Here is a 17485-nt window from a genome sequence, read left to right on the forward strand (position 1 = left end):
GTCGGCGATACGTGCAGCGCGCTATGACTAAGTTAAACTATCGTTGGGCATAGGTTGTGAACGCCGACAACAGGCTAAGCATTCGTTGGTATAAGTTATCTTTAACACAACGAAACGTTCTGTGCACGTTACTAATACGTTATTCATACGACCAACACGTTATGAATACTACCAAAACTTAAAAAATAAAAGCTCAAAACTTCAGCGTACGCCAACGTTTTACGTGCATTTTTATACGTTGCCATTCCTGGCTAAAACGTCAAGGTGTGACTGGGCCTTTAGACTGTGCATATGGAAGATTTGAGGTAGTTCTGCAGGACACACCTTTGAATCCCTTTCTCTGGGTGAATTTCTGAGCTCAGGGTTGGCAAAATATCATGTTGTCTGCAAATAACTCCTTGGGTATGGCAAGTCTGGCGAAAACGGATTTCAGAGCTTGAACAACATGTTTTTGTAGGAGCCCAAAACTGCATCTGACTTCAAGATACTTTGAGAAATAGTCAACACTCAGACAGAAATGCTTCCCAGAAGGGCCTCATGGAACAGGCAGATTGCCTTGGTGCACTGGCCAGCCATTCAGAATGTAACCAGATAGTAGTTGTGTGAGAATGAGATTAAGATAAAGGAGGGGAGATCACATGAGGGTAAACAAGCTGCACACAAGCTAAAACGCACCAATAGGAAAAAGGGTGAATCAGGGATTAAACAGAAAAGGAAAAAACCAACTGACAACAAACAAATGAAAAGAGGTGAGGGAGAGGTGGAGTGGGGGGGGGGGTAGAATCGAAATAAACTTGAAGGAGAGGGCTTGGAAATGGAGTTATTTGGGAGAGAAGAAATCATGAGAATGGATGGAGGTGACCTGAAGTAATGGCGAACAGCTGTCTTTAGGCCAGGAGGTAAGAATGGGACTGAACTGACTGTGGAAGTTGATTTGACAAATAAGAGAAAAGAGGAACAAGTGAGTGGAGGTGAGCAATGAGCCTGGATTTTTGGAGTTGAACAAGAAGAGGGTTATTGGCAGACCATGTGTGCCCTGCAGAAATATGGGAGGGACAGAGACAAGAGAGGGCAGAGGGTGCAAGACCAAAAAGAAGGTGGTAGAATACAGAGAGGCCATAAACCTGTCTGTCTAGTCCTGTTACTCTCACATCGCAATCAGCTTCTTCGTGGGAGATCCCAATGGTTTTCATGGCCTTGCTTTCCATATATCAAGAAGGGCAAGGTGTGAGGCAGAGATGCCAGCCCCCTCCCTTCCCTCACTTAAAATGGTACTACAGCCGACTCTACTCATGAGAAGGCCAAAATGTCACCAAACCCCTCACTCTCTATACCTACCCTATTCTGTCATACCAAACTGCTTCTTGAGACTGTATCTTTCTAACCTGAAAAGGTGGAGAGGTTTCTGGCAAACTTCAACTCTGATTCTGCAACAGCTCCAGACGACATCAGTGCATGTATCCTAAAAACCTGCTCTACTGCTCTTGCTCATCCTCTTTCTGTAATACTCACCTGAGCATTCTGTCTGGATCAGTTTCCATCTGCCTGGAAGTGAACCACCATCATGGCAAAACACAAGCACAGTGCAAATCCTGATACTCTTAAATACAGGCCTAATAGCTTGCTTCTCATTTTAAGCAAAGCCATGGAATATATAATTGCAGTTGACAACAAACTCTTGCCTTTCTCCAATGACCTGATCTCAGATCATCAGTTCATTTTCAAACCTGGTCCTTCGACCCTGGACATGCTGCTTCCATTCTCCCAACAATGAATGGAATCCCTCAATCTCAGTCATGAGATCAGGGCCACCTCTCTGGAGATATCTAGAACATTTGATAGCCTTGTACCCTCGTCTTAATGTCTAAACTCTCTGATTATGGCATGAAAAGCCAACTCCTCTCATGGCCAACCGACTTCCTCCACTCCAGTATTCAGCTAGTATCTCTCAGCAAGATCCTCTCATATCTGTTCCCCGTCAAAATTAGACAGTGATTCAGGCCCAATCTTGGTCCTTATCTTCATTGATGATGTTTCTGATTCCCTGGAAAATCCTGCTAATCACTTTGCTGATGATTCCACCTTCTGCCATATCAACTCTCATCCTTCAGACAGACAGGCATCAACATCTTACCACGCTGCAGACCTTTAGGGAATCAGGAGCTCATCCACCACTTGGAATATGTCCTTCAACCCTGACACACACACACACACACACACACACACACATATACACACACACACACACACACACACACACACACACACACACACACACACACACACACACACACACACACACACACACACACACACCTTGTATCGCCAAAAGGATCATCATGACAAAGCCTCCAATATACTTCCTAAACAAACCGCTTGAAGAGGTTAATTCACTCAAACTTGTTGACCTCACTGTCGGCCATGATTTTTTCTGGGCAGACCATATTTCCAAGATGGTCTCCAAAGCCTGACCCCAAACTGGGCATCCACCATCGTGAAAGGTCTTTCCTTCTCCAATACAAACCTTAATCAACATACAAGGCCTTCATTCACAACTTGGTTGAGTACTGCTCTCCCCCTTTGGGCTGGTGCTTCCTCACACCTTTCCCTTTTCGATGCCATGGAAAGCAAGGCCCTCAAAATCATCAGGCTCTTTCATAATCAAGGCCTGCTACCTTTGCATCACAGAGAGGTTGGTAGCCTCTCAGTATTCTTCCTTTTCCTTTTGGTCTGGCACCCTCCACCCTCTCCTCTCTTTGTCCCTCCCATGGTTCTGTAGGATGTATATGGTCTGCCATTAACCTTCTTCTTGTTAAACTCCCAAAATCCATGTTCATTGCTCACCTCCATTCATTTGTTCTTCATTTCTCTCTCATGTGGAAGCAACTTCTCCAGTCTGTTCAGTCCCATTATTCCCTTCAGGGCTTCAAGACAGCTGTTCACTACTATTGAGTTACTTCTCCAGTACTCATTGCTGGTGATTTCAACTGCCCACATACTGAATGGAGCTATAACTATTCATCATCTAATGGTGAAACCTTGTGTGATTGGGCCTCCTAATCTGACTTTCAGTTGCTTTTTGATAGATGAGTACCTGTGACTTTCTACTCAAGCCACTAGGGTACCCACACCAACCCTGATGTTGCCTAGTGGAAGGGTAATTCCTCACCCACCCTCAAGGAACTGTGTTGGAACATTTCCCAAACTCTCACCACCACTTAGTTCTCATCAATATGCTCCCCTAGTTGCTCCCGCTCCTACCTTACCTGCTGAGCACTGGCAATTCAGAAATCCTGATTGGGAGATGTACCACAAACTAACAACAAACCAGTGGACTCCCTCCCTGCTCCTGACTGAGAATGTTGACGCCAGCTCTGCTGCCTTTTGCCGATCTATCATGGCAATTCCCAAGAGTATCCCTCGTGGCCATCAGGAAGTACACATTCCTGGATGGGATCCCAAATGTGAGTGCTTGCACAACACAGTCAAGACTGCTACTAACAATGAAGAAGCAAGCGCTGCTGCTACCAAACTTAAGTCAAGACTAGATGAGGCCCACAGATACAGATGTCAGGCAGCACTATCAACCACTGACTTCACTCACTCCAGCCAGAGAGCATGAAGAATGGTGAACCACCTTACTGGCAGATCCACAAAGAAGCCAGCATACCTTGTATCCCCTAACTCTATAGCAAGAACACTCATCAGCAATGGCCACGACCCCAACCCAGACAAAGAATTTTCCCATAAAGTAAATGCCATATGGTATTGATGGATATATTAAATCTGGTGTTGGTGTGGTGCAGGCATGATGGGCCGAATGGCCTTCTCCTGTGCATTAATTCCTTATAAATACTGAAACACTTCCGGAGAGCACCATCTGCTGACCGTGGGTTAGCTGTGGATTTCAGTGCAGAGGAATTCAAGTTTGCCCTGGAAAGCCTGACATGTGGGAAGCACCCAGACCTGATAACATTCCTGCAGAGCAGTTGAAGAATGCGAGCACACATCTACACCTCTGGCTTAAGTGCCTCATGTCCTACTGCCTTTCCTCACTCAGGATTACAAAGCTCTGGAAGAGGGCCAATGTTGTGGCCACCTAAAACTCAATAATCTCCGATATCCCAAAGAGTTACAGGCCAATATCGCTGCTATCTGTCCCATTCATGGTCCTTGAGAGGCTCATCCTCAACAGGATAGAACCACTTGTTAAGGTAGCACTCCCACCAGAACAAGCAGGTTTCAGGAAGAATCGTAGAACTGAAAGTCATATTCTTGCTGCAACTGACATTATTGAGATTTCCTTTGAATCAAACCAGAAATGTGGGGCTGTCTTCTTCGACTTGTCTTCAGCATAGGACACAGTCTGGTGCCGTGGCCTGCTGCTGAAGATACACGATATACTACAGGACCACCACCTAATCCACTTTATCCAAGTCATGACGCAGCAGAACCCGCAGCCTCAAGAATGGTGTTCTGCAAGGCTCAGTCTTAGCACCCCTGATGTTCAACCTGTACACATCAGACTTCTAAGAGACAACAGGTACTAAACTTCTGACTGTGGATTTCAGTGGTTTCCCACATGTCAAGCTTTCCAGGGCATACTTGAATTCTTCTGCACTGAGAAAGGCCACATGAAGGAAGAAGACTACTTCCTCATGTCATCCCTCGTCCATACTTATCATCTCTTCTACCCAAAGTGATCCTATTCCCAAGTACTCCCTCTTTCCAAGTTATTTCACTTTTTGCTGCCCTCACTCACCTCTTTTTGTTTGTTCATTTGTTGGTTGGTATGTTCCTTTTCTGTTTCATCTCCACTTCCCCCTCCCTCCATGCTCTGTTTCACCTTGTGAGCAGCTTGCTCGCCACTTGTGTCCTTCTCACCCTCCCCTTTTGATATCACTCTCATGGTCACCTCCACTCTGGAGTTGGTGTTTCCCATTTTCGATTTTGTTCCATTGCATTCTGCTCTAGATTTTCCATGATCCTCAAGCATGTATATAAAAAAGCCAACTTCCCATTCCCAAAATAATTTGGTCAATCTCAAATCGGTGTATCTTCTCATATCTATTAATTATAATCACTCTCATGTTTGAAAGACATCATTCCGCTTGATTCATCAACAAGTCGATCTTTCATCGGCCTCAGTTCTTCAGTCAGCATATGGATTGTTCCATCACTCAAGAAGCAAAAGAAAAGTATTTTTATGACTCTGTAATGCCGTTTCCCACAAAATACTTTTTCACTCAGAAAAATTTTCACTTTTTTGCATTTAGTCATAAGTTTGGGAGATGTGTAGCACCCTCTGTTCGTATTTGGGGATAGCCTCAGGAGTTTCTCACACTAACACTGCAAGCTCCAATGGCTGACGTCTTTGTGTGTAAACAATGATACACTGTTATTGACTGCAAAATTGTTCTCTCCATGGGACAATACCTCAAGCTGTTTAATTGTAAGGTAAAACCATTGTTTCGTTTGTTGGTTCATTCAAGCTGCAATCTGTCATCAATTACAGGGTGGCGATAGATGGAAGCTTGGACCAGAAATTGGTGGCAGCTTGTGGTTAGTTACAGCCCACACTCCCTGACTGGTGGAGGCATTCAAGATGGAGAGGAAGTGGACGAGGTGGTGAAGGAAGCTGAAGGTAAGTTGGAGTAAAGAATAAGAGACTGATGCAGGGAGACTGCTGTGCTGTGAACTTCCAGAGGCCATGCCCTTCCAGAGGCCATGTCCTTCTGACTGCTGTGTTGTTCTTCTTGATTTTTATACTTCACCATGTCCCTAAATCATTCTCCAGGAGTCATGAGTGATTGAATTTTGTTGCAACTAATGGGACAGAGTTCAATCATTTGCCGTCTCATTGCATTTTAATTGTTTTATCTTTCCAGAGTTATTTTGTGTTATAAATGAATTATTTTTTGGTTCACGAGCGCCAGCCAGTGACCACTATATTCGTTATGTCTGTGTGTCTGTCTGTCCAGAGCATATCTCCGTGGGCTTTGATCCGATCTTGATGAAACTTAGTTATGTGTTCGATATCAATGTCTGGTTGGGTTTTCCTGGATGAGGGCGTGGCTACGCCCGTTGTGGGTGGAGCCACGCCCAAAAAATATCCATTTTTAGGGGGTAGTCGGATTAAAAATCTATCTTCTCCTCGGGAATTGACTGAATGGAATGGGTTCTTCGGTATTTCAATAGCAAAATGAATTGTCTAAAACTTGTCGTTGTCCGATTTTTCATTTTCCTCCCAAGGTCAAGGTCACAAGGTCAAAAACTTAGAAAATTGCGAATTTTGACATAAAAATCATACGACCACCAAAACTTTGAGAGCTTGGATGACAATATTTTTTATGCATAATCTTGAGGTCATTCCCCACCTAAAGTCTTGAAACCATTTTTGCTCTATCTTGAACACCTTGCCCGTGGCGCCCCCTTCAATTCTGTTTTTACTCCGATTTCATCAAAGTATGGATAATCCGAAGAGTGTGAAATGCCATATAGCCAATATGACGTTGTATTGTTCCTGGAATGTTCCAGAGGAAGTTTTGCACCAAAGGTGATAATCCTTGACTTTTGACCTTTAAAGGCCACAAAAGTCAAATTTTCAAAGTTGTGGGAATCGAACGGGGTGTTCGACGTTCTTCGACGAACTAACTCCAATAAGCTATAGCACGTATCCTGTTTCCTTATTTTAATATCCACAACATTGTTTTGTGACCCTTAAAGGTTATGCAAAGGTCAAATTTTGAAAGTTGTTGAACGAAACCGGGTTTTCGACATTTTGCAGCTAATAACCTGTCACTCGTACCACATCATGTTGATCATTTTTATAACTTGGTCAAACATTATCACATTGTCTCATCCTTGACTTCTGAAACAGTCTACATCGTCAAATACCGCTCGTGAACCATTGTCGTCTTCAGACTTGTTTCCTAAAGTATTGGCGTGTGCTTCCTTTCGGCTGCCATTTGTTTCTTACGAATGATAAAGTTCATTTGTGGTCCCTGGAGGATGAATTTTTTTTTTCAGTAAGTTTGATAAGGAGTGTAGGATTCACTCCACCAATCCACACCGCTTATCTTTCGGCAATACCAGACACGAACACAGTATCGGTCATGAGTGTGAGTATTACGTTCCTTTCCGACTGTCATCGTCCATGTGACAATTTGTTTCAGGAGTGGGATTATAGTTCGATCTTTTTGGACCAAACTTGATAAAATTAATTTTGCATGTGAGCACAACAATTGTATTTTTTTATTTGAAGGGGTTTTCTTGCTGTGTAATTCATACAAGGTAGCAGAGGAACTGTGCAACATTTGGAACATGAGGTTAATGGCTTTTTTCTCTTCTTTCTTGTGTCAGGTTAATGGCTTTGCAGTAAGGATGACCTTAAGGTATGAACTTCACCCACCCAGAGTGTCACTCAGTGAAGCTCTTCCTCCATGGGCACGTCAAGCATGGCAAGTGAATCTGGTGATGTTGCTTCTCACTATTCTGTGAATGAAAGTGAAATTCATGTAAATGTATGGGAACATGCGAATTGAATGTGGTTAACAGTATTTGATGCTCTGGCAATTAGAAACTAAAATGGATGATAACCTGCATCAAATAGAGGAAAGGATGACATGGAGGTGAAATTGGTACAACAGAAAATTTATTTAACATGAAATTCCATGAAAAGAATTTGATTTGAGGAGAAATTGGAGAGTAAAACAAAAATATTATATGTGGAGCTGGAGCGAGTGAACAAAAAGCTGCTTTATGTGTGTCATGCTCGAAGTACCATCACAATCGTGCGGATGCTAATCTGCATCATCAGTGCAAGGAGATTGCACAAGTTGCAGAGCATTATGAGGATATAATACCTCGAGTGCAGGATTTAGAGTCGTCAAGGAGCAGGCTTTGCAAGATCAGTGGGAACCTCTAATGGCAGCTGATTTGGGGTAGATTTGTCAACGATGAGCAGAAGGTTTCTTATCACAATCTGATTTGTGACGAGGTTGAAAACAGGAAGAGCTGAGAGAAGAGGTCTGGCTGTCATCTTCATGAGGAGGTGACATTTACCAAGGAGACCATTGCCAGTAGCTGTATTTGGGTATCTGCGACTACTAGATTTTGTGAGGAACAGCCTGTGGGAAATATAATCTCCAGGATATATTTGGATTATGTGGGGACATTTTTGCCAGCTGTTGGAAAGGCAAATCCACTTGTAAATTTTAATGGGTCAGGAGGATTGGAGGCTTTTCTGACACAATTTGAGTGTGGCCCAGCTCAATAATTGGTCTGAGCTGGACTGCACATGCAAATCTGCTGGTAGCTTTGCAGAGCCCAGCCGCAGGGGCATTATAGGTGGGATCAAAAGGTGCGCTATAACCAGTGCCCAGATGTATTCTGATGAAATCAACATTTGGGTACAGCAACAAGAATCAATTGGATCCAATTTGGCTTGCTTGTCCCAGCCCTAGCTGGCAGAAGGTGGAGGGCCATGACAGCATTAGACTCCGTTGATTGTTTTCCCCACTTCTATTTGATCAGCCTGAATGCTATTGCCAACCAAAATGGCCGCCAGTCTACCAGTCGGCCATCTTTGATCAGATCACAAAATAAAGTGAGGTGCACATGTATTCCATCATGTGTTATCTTTGTGCCAAGTACGAATAAAAGTGGTCCATGCATGTCCGAGATACGGTTGCGGACGCATGCACACACACACGGACATGAAAATTGAGACCAAATCCATAAGCCCCCGTTTAAGACTAAGTCAAATGCGGGCTAATAACGGCACAAATCTTGCAGTCGACAGACAGGGAATGAAAAGAACACGTAAATTTATGTACAAATAAAATAAATAATTCCCACGTTGGTGCCAAATACCAGACTCCTACAAGGAACAAAGGGGCAGATGAGTGCTTGTGGCAAGCACGAGCTGCTTGTGGCTGCAAGATGATGTGGCACGAAGTGATGGGCGGTTCAAGGCACGAAGGCGAATATAAATAATAGCGATGATTAAGGCAGCCAAGGAGAAAGAGGGATTCTTTTCCACTCTTTTCCATAGATCAACTCCAACTGCTGCCCGCATGCAAGGTCACAGCCTTCGTCACCTCTGGGATTGCCTTCATGGGTGACAGATCCCATCAATGGTCACTGCTTCTGATGGGTGTTGCCACATGCTCCGACATTCTGCCTCTCTACAAGACTCTGTAACCCACTTTACCTGCATTGGTTGTAGTGCGCCAGCCAAATGGCTCATTCAGTGTCCTTTGAAAAACGTGTAGCATTTTCCCGTGTGCATTTGTGCAGACCTGACCTCCACGTGGCCTCAAATTTCCAGGTCATCCTTAATATAACTTAACTCAAAACTGTTCAATATTCCGGTCACCACCTTTTCGGTGCAAAAATTCTGTACAACATATCTCTACAGATATGTAATACAAGAATAAATCTAACCTATTCAAACTCGTGGACCAAGCTTTGCTTCACACAATCGAGCGATGGAAAACTCCACTCCATTCCACAAAACAAAATATACACACCCTATCTCATAATAAGTACAGGTTGTTCCAAAAAGTCATGGACAACTTTGGTTGTTTATATTTTTTAGTACCACAATCAATACAGAGATACCCTTGAGTTTATATGATACAGAAACTCAACGTTTTGAGCACATCATCAATACACTTCAATGTGAGCTCCGTTTGTCACATGCAGGACATCAAGGTTGGAAACAAGTTCTTGTCATGTTCGGCTCAGCATTTTTATGTCTACCAGTGTGCATGCAGCTGTGATCCGAGAACGAAGATCCTGCAGGTTTGCCACCTTGGTGTTGTAGACAACATCTTTGACAAACCCCCACACAAATATATCAAGTGGGGTTATGTCTGATGATCGTGGAGGTCAGGCGTTGGTCCGTCTTAGCCAATCCATCGACCTGAAAACTTTTCTTTCAGGATGGCTCGAACGACTAAGGCCCAATGAGGGGGTTGGCCATCTTGTTGAAAAATGATATCGTGTTGCAGGTCTTCAATATGGAAAGGCGAATCCTTCCAACATGCAACCTTGTAAATTGTTGAGGTCACTGTATCCTCCACAAAGAAAAACGGACCCACCAAGCGGTCATGGAGAAGGCCACACCACACATTGACCTTTGGAATGTTGCGTATATGTTCAATGTCCATATGGGGGTGTTCAAAGCCCCAGATCCTCACATTGTACCAGTTGACCTTCCCCAACACATGAAAGGAAGCTCCATCTGTGAACATGACCTTTTCGGGTAATCTTCATCATCTTCTTTGCGACTGAGCATTTCCAAGACAAACACCTTGTGTTTGGGTCTGTCATTTGGTTTGAGTTCCTGCAGAATCTGCAACTTATAGGCATAAAGCTTTGGTCTTTTATACAAAAGTCATGTGTACAGTGGTGCTTGGTAGTCCTAGTTCTCTGGTTGCACAACAAATTGATTTTCTGGGACTTCATTGAAAATGATTCACACACTCGTTCAACGTCTGCTGCACTTGTGCTTGGTCGACCGGTACTTCTCTGTTTCTGACAAGCTTCAGTCTCCTTGCACCTCTTGTACTACTCTCTGAGGGTGGATTTGGTGGATTCCTTCCATACATTGTACAGAAATTATGTTAAACTTGCATGTCGGATCTCACCTCGATGAACCATTCGACGCTTTGACAAATGCACTGAGCTGTCTCCTATGGAGGAGCCATTTTTTTTTTTTAACATTAAACCACCAGATCTGAAAATAAAGAAAACTTTATGAGTTTTGGTATCACATAAACCAAAGGGTATCATTGTATAATTTGTGGTAACAAATTAACAACCAAACTTGTCCATGTCTTTTTGGAACACCCTGTGTATATATGTATGTGTGTGTATATAAAAATATATATATATATATATATATATATATATATATATATATATATATATATATATATATATATATATATATATATATATATATATATATATATATATATATAGAGCACTTCAGGAAGAGAGAACTTTGCAAAGCATTAACAACAACCAAGAATGGGCCATCTTCAAGCCAGTGATTCAAAGATTCAGTTCTGCACACATGTTTCTCAAATGTGAAATGATTTTTATGTAAAAAGGTTTTTTTTAACTTTTTTTAATCAAAACATTGTTACAAGGCTGAACATGTGCACTTTATCCCAAAGACCAGCCACAAAGACCAAAACACATGATTAGGAAAAGCTGGTCAAAACAATGCACATATACCCTGGCCCTTTGGCGAAAATTCATGTTCATTCAAAAAAACACTTTCTCTATTGAGAAACACCTACTTATTAAAAAGGTTTTAAACAAGTAGAGATGCATTCACAGCGCCCCATGCCAAATAAATTTACAACTCCAGCACGTGACATTGCAGGGCTTCTTCAGCGCGCAGCAATGCTGCCATGCGGTACATGGACACAGAATTGGGAGGGAACGGTGTACAATAATTGATTGATTGCATAATTAAAATGAAGAAATAATAATAGTAAAACAACTAATTAATTAATCAATTGGCTCTTAGCATTCCAAAACTACCACTGTTTCATCCGAATATGCAACTTTTTGAAAATTAATTTGTTCATCAAAAAATGAATAATTAATCTATTAATTGATTTAATCAATGAATCAAAAATACCCTTGAAAGCCAAATTACTTGTTCACTGTCCTGTCCGAATGTCAGCATCCTCACTCAAAAGGTGCCCGAGATAGTGCCTAGATGAGAAACAAAATAAATAAGGAATTAATAAATTGATAATAATTAAGTACTTAATCACTTCATTGATTAATCAAAAAAAAATTTAAATGCCGTTTTTGCCAAAGCACATCTTAACTTTTGTCCCCAAATTTCAGCTTCCTTGCTCAAAGGATGACTCAGATATTGCCCAGACAAACAAACAAGAAAACAAACGGAGCAAAAACTGAGTACTGCCTTCCTTTGGCACCCAGCGATGACGTCATGCATCACCTGGAAAGAAATTGGGAAGGAGCGGTGTACAACAAGAAAAACATTGTGACAAGGCTGAACACATGCCCTTTAGCCTGAAGAACAAAGTACATGGTCATGCAAACCATTAAGAGCTTATGAAAACAATACTCATGCACTCTGGCCCTCAGGCTAAGATTCACAGTCATAAAATTTACAACTGCTGTTTCTTTCTTATAAAATACATTTTTAGACAGAAAATATCAAATAAAATAAAGCAAAATACATACAGCATACCTGAGTCCATACACTAAAATGCATGGGCTTTCAAAGCCATGAAAAGCCTTTCAAAACAATGCACCTGCAGCTTGACACTGCGGCTGACATCTCTGGTCACTCACTATTATCTTCTTCAAAACAACGTTATAGACAAAAAAAAAGTTAAAATTCAAACATTTGGATAAAGCTAAACAAATGTTTGTCAACATTTAGAGCAAAGTACAATGTTATACAAAGCTTGTCAACAATACACACGCACCTTGGCCCAAAGGGGAAAATATGTGGTTCTGCAACAAATCATGAATCCTGGCCCTTTGGAGAAATTTCATGGCCTTACAAGCATCTTTACAGTTACTGTTTCTGTCCTCGTGACTTCATCAGCAGGAGAACAAATATTGGATTTTAAGTGCCAGGCTTTTGGCTAGGCCTGCATCCCATTTGACTCCACAATTCATGAAGGTTACTTTTAGGAAAAGGTTTGATTTACATAACTTAATATGTTCTACCAGTGATGTCACATTGGATTAACCAATCAATGGAAAGAGAACCACCTGGGAGAAATCCTCAACCAAACCAGACTACAATCCTGAGAGATCTCTCCAAATAATTATTATCAACAACAAATCATGAGGCAGCTGAGTGCACGCCGGTATATTTCAAAGCATCAGTCTTGGACAAGTGTTGTCTGCCTTCGTATAACGCCTTCATCAGTAAGACAAAAATAAGCTTTAAAATGGCAGGCTTTTTTGTCTCGGCCTTTAGTTTGTAGGTTCATGAGTCAGTGAGGAGGCTACTTTGGAATTGGTAAATATTAAAATCAGGGTGATGGTAAATATTAAATAATTATCACATTGGAACGACAAATAAAATAAAACATTGACAAAACACCACGAATTTCACTTTTTTTTTTTCAATGTCAGCTCATGGACTTCCTGTGATCATCTCCATGTTTTAAGGCAAATTGTAGACTATCTTCCATTATATTACTCGCGCACCCGTTCATAAACTTTTACCTGACTGCTTTTCATTAAAATTGGGCCATGAACCCAAACAAGAGAAAGCCCACATAGAAAATAAATAGATAATGGTGCTTGACACAGCAAGCGAGACGTGCAGCAAGGGAACCATGCACAATGACTTGGCCGGACTTGTAAGGGCCGTCTGAACTGTATGGAACCCCGACTGGCAGTGGCTCAGTCGCTGTAATCCAGCCTGGGGCCCCTTCTGAGAAATGAGACATATTGTGAACAGATGTTAATTCTGACTGCCCTCGCAGTACACCCCCAACCCCCACCCCCACCCACGTGTGTGTACATATATATATATATATATATATATATATATATATATATATATATATATATATATATATATATATATATATATATATGTGTGTGTTTTGTTGGGGCGGGTGAACGACTGAGAGATTTGGCGGGGGGGGGGCACGTGTAATTTAGCATTGCCCAGTACTCTTGCACCATTTCTCACTTTGAATTCGCACTCACGTTGGCCCTCTAAGTTACAACACTTGTGTGTAATTTTGCGTGGTTGGCAAAGTTCAATTAGTAAGAGTTTTGCTACCAGATCTTCTTTGCTCACAATTCCTGAATATTATCCCTCGAATATAATACGCATTCAGCTCATAGAGTGATAACTTCATAAAAAACGGAATTTTTGGAAGAAACTGTCCATCTCACTGTTATTGTTTGATGACGAGGTATTATGCCTGTAGACAAGAGAACTGCACGTTTAAAATCACATCTTCTCTCCAAGACCTCAGGCACATACTTGTAAGCGATCGGTTCTAAGCTTGGCAGCCTTTCCTGATGCGCAGCGAACCTTCGTGTTGCAACAAACTAGTAAATCTTTTGTGATTTTTTTTTTCCTCCGAAACCAAGATCAAACGGTTTTGTTTTGCTCACCATCATGTGAATGGTAAAGCTGAAGCAATAAGAAAATACTTTTCTTGTAATACATATATATATATATATATATATATATATATATATATATATATATATATACATATAGATATGTATATACTGTATATTTAATGCCAAAAAAGATAGGTGGGGGATAAAGAGCAAATACAACATCTGATTAATAATGTATTTAATTTCCAAAATTCAACTTTCAATTTAATTTTTTTTTTATCACCTGAACCATTCTTGTGTCCTTGCTTTGAAAGAAAACAAAAAAACCTTTTATTTTTCATAAATTAATTTTCATTCTTTTTTCCAATCAATATATTCCTGGAGTAAAGGGAGAAAAAAGGAAAACAAGTTACGTAGCTCTCAAGTGTCTTCCTCTGTTTGTCGCCCGTGTCGCAGCATAGCCCGGTTGGCAATGTCATCACATGCGACAGCTCGTCCGTTGGCATTGTCAGCTGGTGTCATTAGCTCATCGAACCCTTGGCATCTGCCACCACTTTCTAAAACATATAAGCCATGTCTTTAAAGGGCAAGAAACCCAACAAACGAGCTCCTCCGTGCTTTTATATCTTGTTAGCACGACGGATCATTCCCTCCGAATGTCACATTTCTGGCCGGTGGCATTCAGGCTTGGAAACTGTGCAGGACATTTGTCCAGGGTGCTGGTGATAACTATCCTATTCTTAATAAAGGGCACCGTGGGATGTTTAACATTCACCAACTTATGCCGGCAGATGGGACGCCCAGTTTAACGTCCATCCGAGGAACGGTGCACACAACGATGCATTGCCCTGCCTGCAAGATACCAGTATGGCAGTTTATAAATTGGTCAAGAAATATGTGAAGAACGGATATTTTAAAAATAATAAGAAATTAATGCATACAATGCTGGATGTTTTCTTTTTCATTCCGACATTCTTTGCACTGTTTAAACACACACGCATTGTTTATGGACTCGTGGTAACTATGATAAAATTAGTGGCTTGTTGCCCGACTCGTTCATTTATCTCCATTCGGTTTTATTACATGAATAAATGGTTCCGATATTAAAAAAATGTATCATAAAAATATGGTTTATTATAAAACGTAAAGAGATGATGTATCTCTCATAGACGAGTGGTGTCGCAAGCACTCAATGTATTATTTAACTCCGCAGGACCTGGCTCTCAAATGATTCACTCTTACACAAGCCAGCATTTTCCTTCCAGCCAGAATATCCATTCCTTTGCATCAGATATGAAGGCTGAGAAAATGTGATCATTGATATTATGAGCCGATCTAATGTTTAAAGTTGAAATCACAAGCCAAGGCATTTGGCAGCAACATGTGGCTTCGGGTTTCGAAGGAGCACAAGGCAAAAGAACGGTTTCCTCGCGGGATCAGCTGATAGGGTGATTAAATTTGCGAATGATATTTAAAAAATAAGCCTTGCCTCAAAGGAGCATTGTTATTCATTAAGACTCTCAAAGTGTGGTTATTAATATGTGGTTTGACTCACATTTATGATGTTTCTATTAGCTTCAGACCGATTCGCCAAACCTAAGTAGGCATGACACTTATCAAGCAAATAAAAAGTTTAATTCCTTGATAAAAAATCATTTTAAGACAGAGCTCCTTCTGGATTTATAAACTTAAATTAGGTGGAAGGTTATTTTTATTTATTTCATGCAATAAAGCAAACTCAAACACTTGTTAGGCTGACTGGTTGAAAAAAATGCCAAAACAGTCTGTTTTGATAACCAAATGTAAGGACTTTGGCCTTCTGGTAGGTTGATACCAGGATTGAAAGGTCAAGCTGTGAGCATCTATTGCTATCCAGAAGTGTTTCTATGGTCAGAAAGTGTACTTATAAAAAACCTGCCAAAACACCCTGCGTTTGGAGGATAACAGTTCATGTGTTCCCCTTAGATACATCAACCCTAAGATATATTGTCGGGGTCATTATGTGACACCCTTGCCGCTGTTGCTGATGTTATTGTTGTTCTTCTTTTCTTCCATTATATCAGTCTTTTGTATCTACAGGCAGTAGACAAAAAATGGAAACACCAACAGAATGTCACTTAGTAGGGTGTTGGGCCAACACGTGCATCCAGGGTCACATGGATCTGATGTGGCATGAAGTCAAAAAGGGTCTGGAACTGTTCTGCAGGAATGTGGCACGATTCTTCCTCAAGGAAGTCCTCCATTTCACGTCGGTTTGATGGAGGCAGAAACCTCTATCTTTAACACCTCTCCAGGCAGTCCCATGAATGCGATATGGGATTGAGGTCCAGCAATTTGGAAGACCATGGAAGATGGGTAACTGCATCCTCGTGCTCCTCAAACCACCCGGTGCCCTGTGGACTGGAACATTTTCATCCTCAAGACACCCTCCCAGCAGGGATTCAGATGACACTCAGGACAGTAACATAGTCCATTGCATAAACCCTGCCTTCCAATGAAATGTGTCGACCCAAGCCATACCGGCAAAACATTTCCCACACCTTTATGGAGCCGGCAGAACGTTTACTGTTGGAACCAGGCACTTAGGGGTGTAGGGCTCCTGGGCTGTCGCCACACATGCACGCATCCATTCGTCGAGAACATAGTAAAAGATGACTCATCAGACCTCATCACTTTCCTCTGCTGCTTGACAATCCATTGCACCATTGGGCCCACACACGGGCATTGCCAGGTTTAGTGCAGAGCAACCCGGCTCTGGTATCCCACCCTATGAAGTTATCTTCTGACCATTTTCGACGATACAGGATGTGCATGACCTATGTTGACCTCTGCAAATAGTTTGTCCATCATTGCTCAATTAGGAGGTTTTTTTCATCTCCTCTCCCTGTCAAGGCTGGAGTGCCCCAATGCAGTGTTCTCGGCCTGGTTCTATTCTTGATCTTCATCAATGATCTCTCTGACTATCTGTAAAAAACTCTTTATCTCTTTGCTGATGTCTCCACTCTCTGCCATGACATCCCTCATCCTTCATACAGACAAGCAGCAGCCTCTTCCCTCTCTTCAGACCTTGACAAAATTCACAAACTGGTCAAACACTTGGAATGTTTTTTAACCTTGAAATATCTCTCTCTCACACACACTCACTCTCTCTCTCTCTCTCTCTCTCTCTCTCTCTCTCTCTCTCTCTCTCTCTCTCTCTCTCTATCTCTCTCTCTCTCTCTCTCTCTCTCTCTCTCTCTCGCTCTCTCTCTCCCTCTGCCTCTCCCTCTATCTCTCTCTCTCTCTCTCTCTCTCTCTCTCTCTCTCTCCCTCTCCCTCTCCCTCTATCTCTCTCTCCCTCTCCCTCTCCCTCTCCCTCTCTCTCTCTCTCTCTCTCTCTCTC

At 41.8% G+C, this 17485-nt stretch overlaps 1 protein-coding gene across 1 annotated transcript in view; it reads left to right on the plus strand.

Annotated features, from left to right (window-relative positions):
• Positions 1–17485, plus strand: part of LOC147027119 (pappalysin-2-like) — a 510774-nt gene that overhangs the window by 427113 nt on the left and 66176 nt on the right. The window contains exons 26-27 of the mRNA XM_085883285.1: positions 5516–5644; positions 7363–7460. The gene's annotated coding sequence lies outside the window, so the exon portion shown is untranslated. The remainder of the gene's footprint in view (positions 1–5515; positions 5645–7362; positions 7461–17485) is intronic.

This window comes from Eptatretus burgeri, chromosome 5 (assembly GCF_056783735.1).
Source record: "Eptatretus burgeri isolate ZD-2024b chromosome 5, Ebu_testis_v1, whole genome shotgun sequence".
Taxonomy (NCBI): Eukaryota; Metazoa; Chordata; class Myxini; order Myxiniformes; family Myxinidae; genus Eptatretus; species Eptatretus burgeri.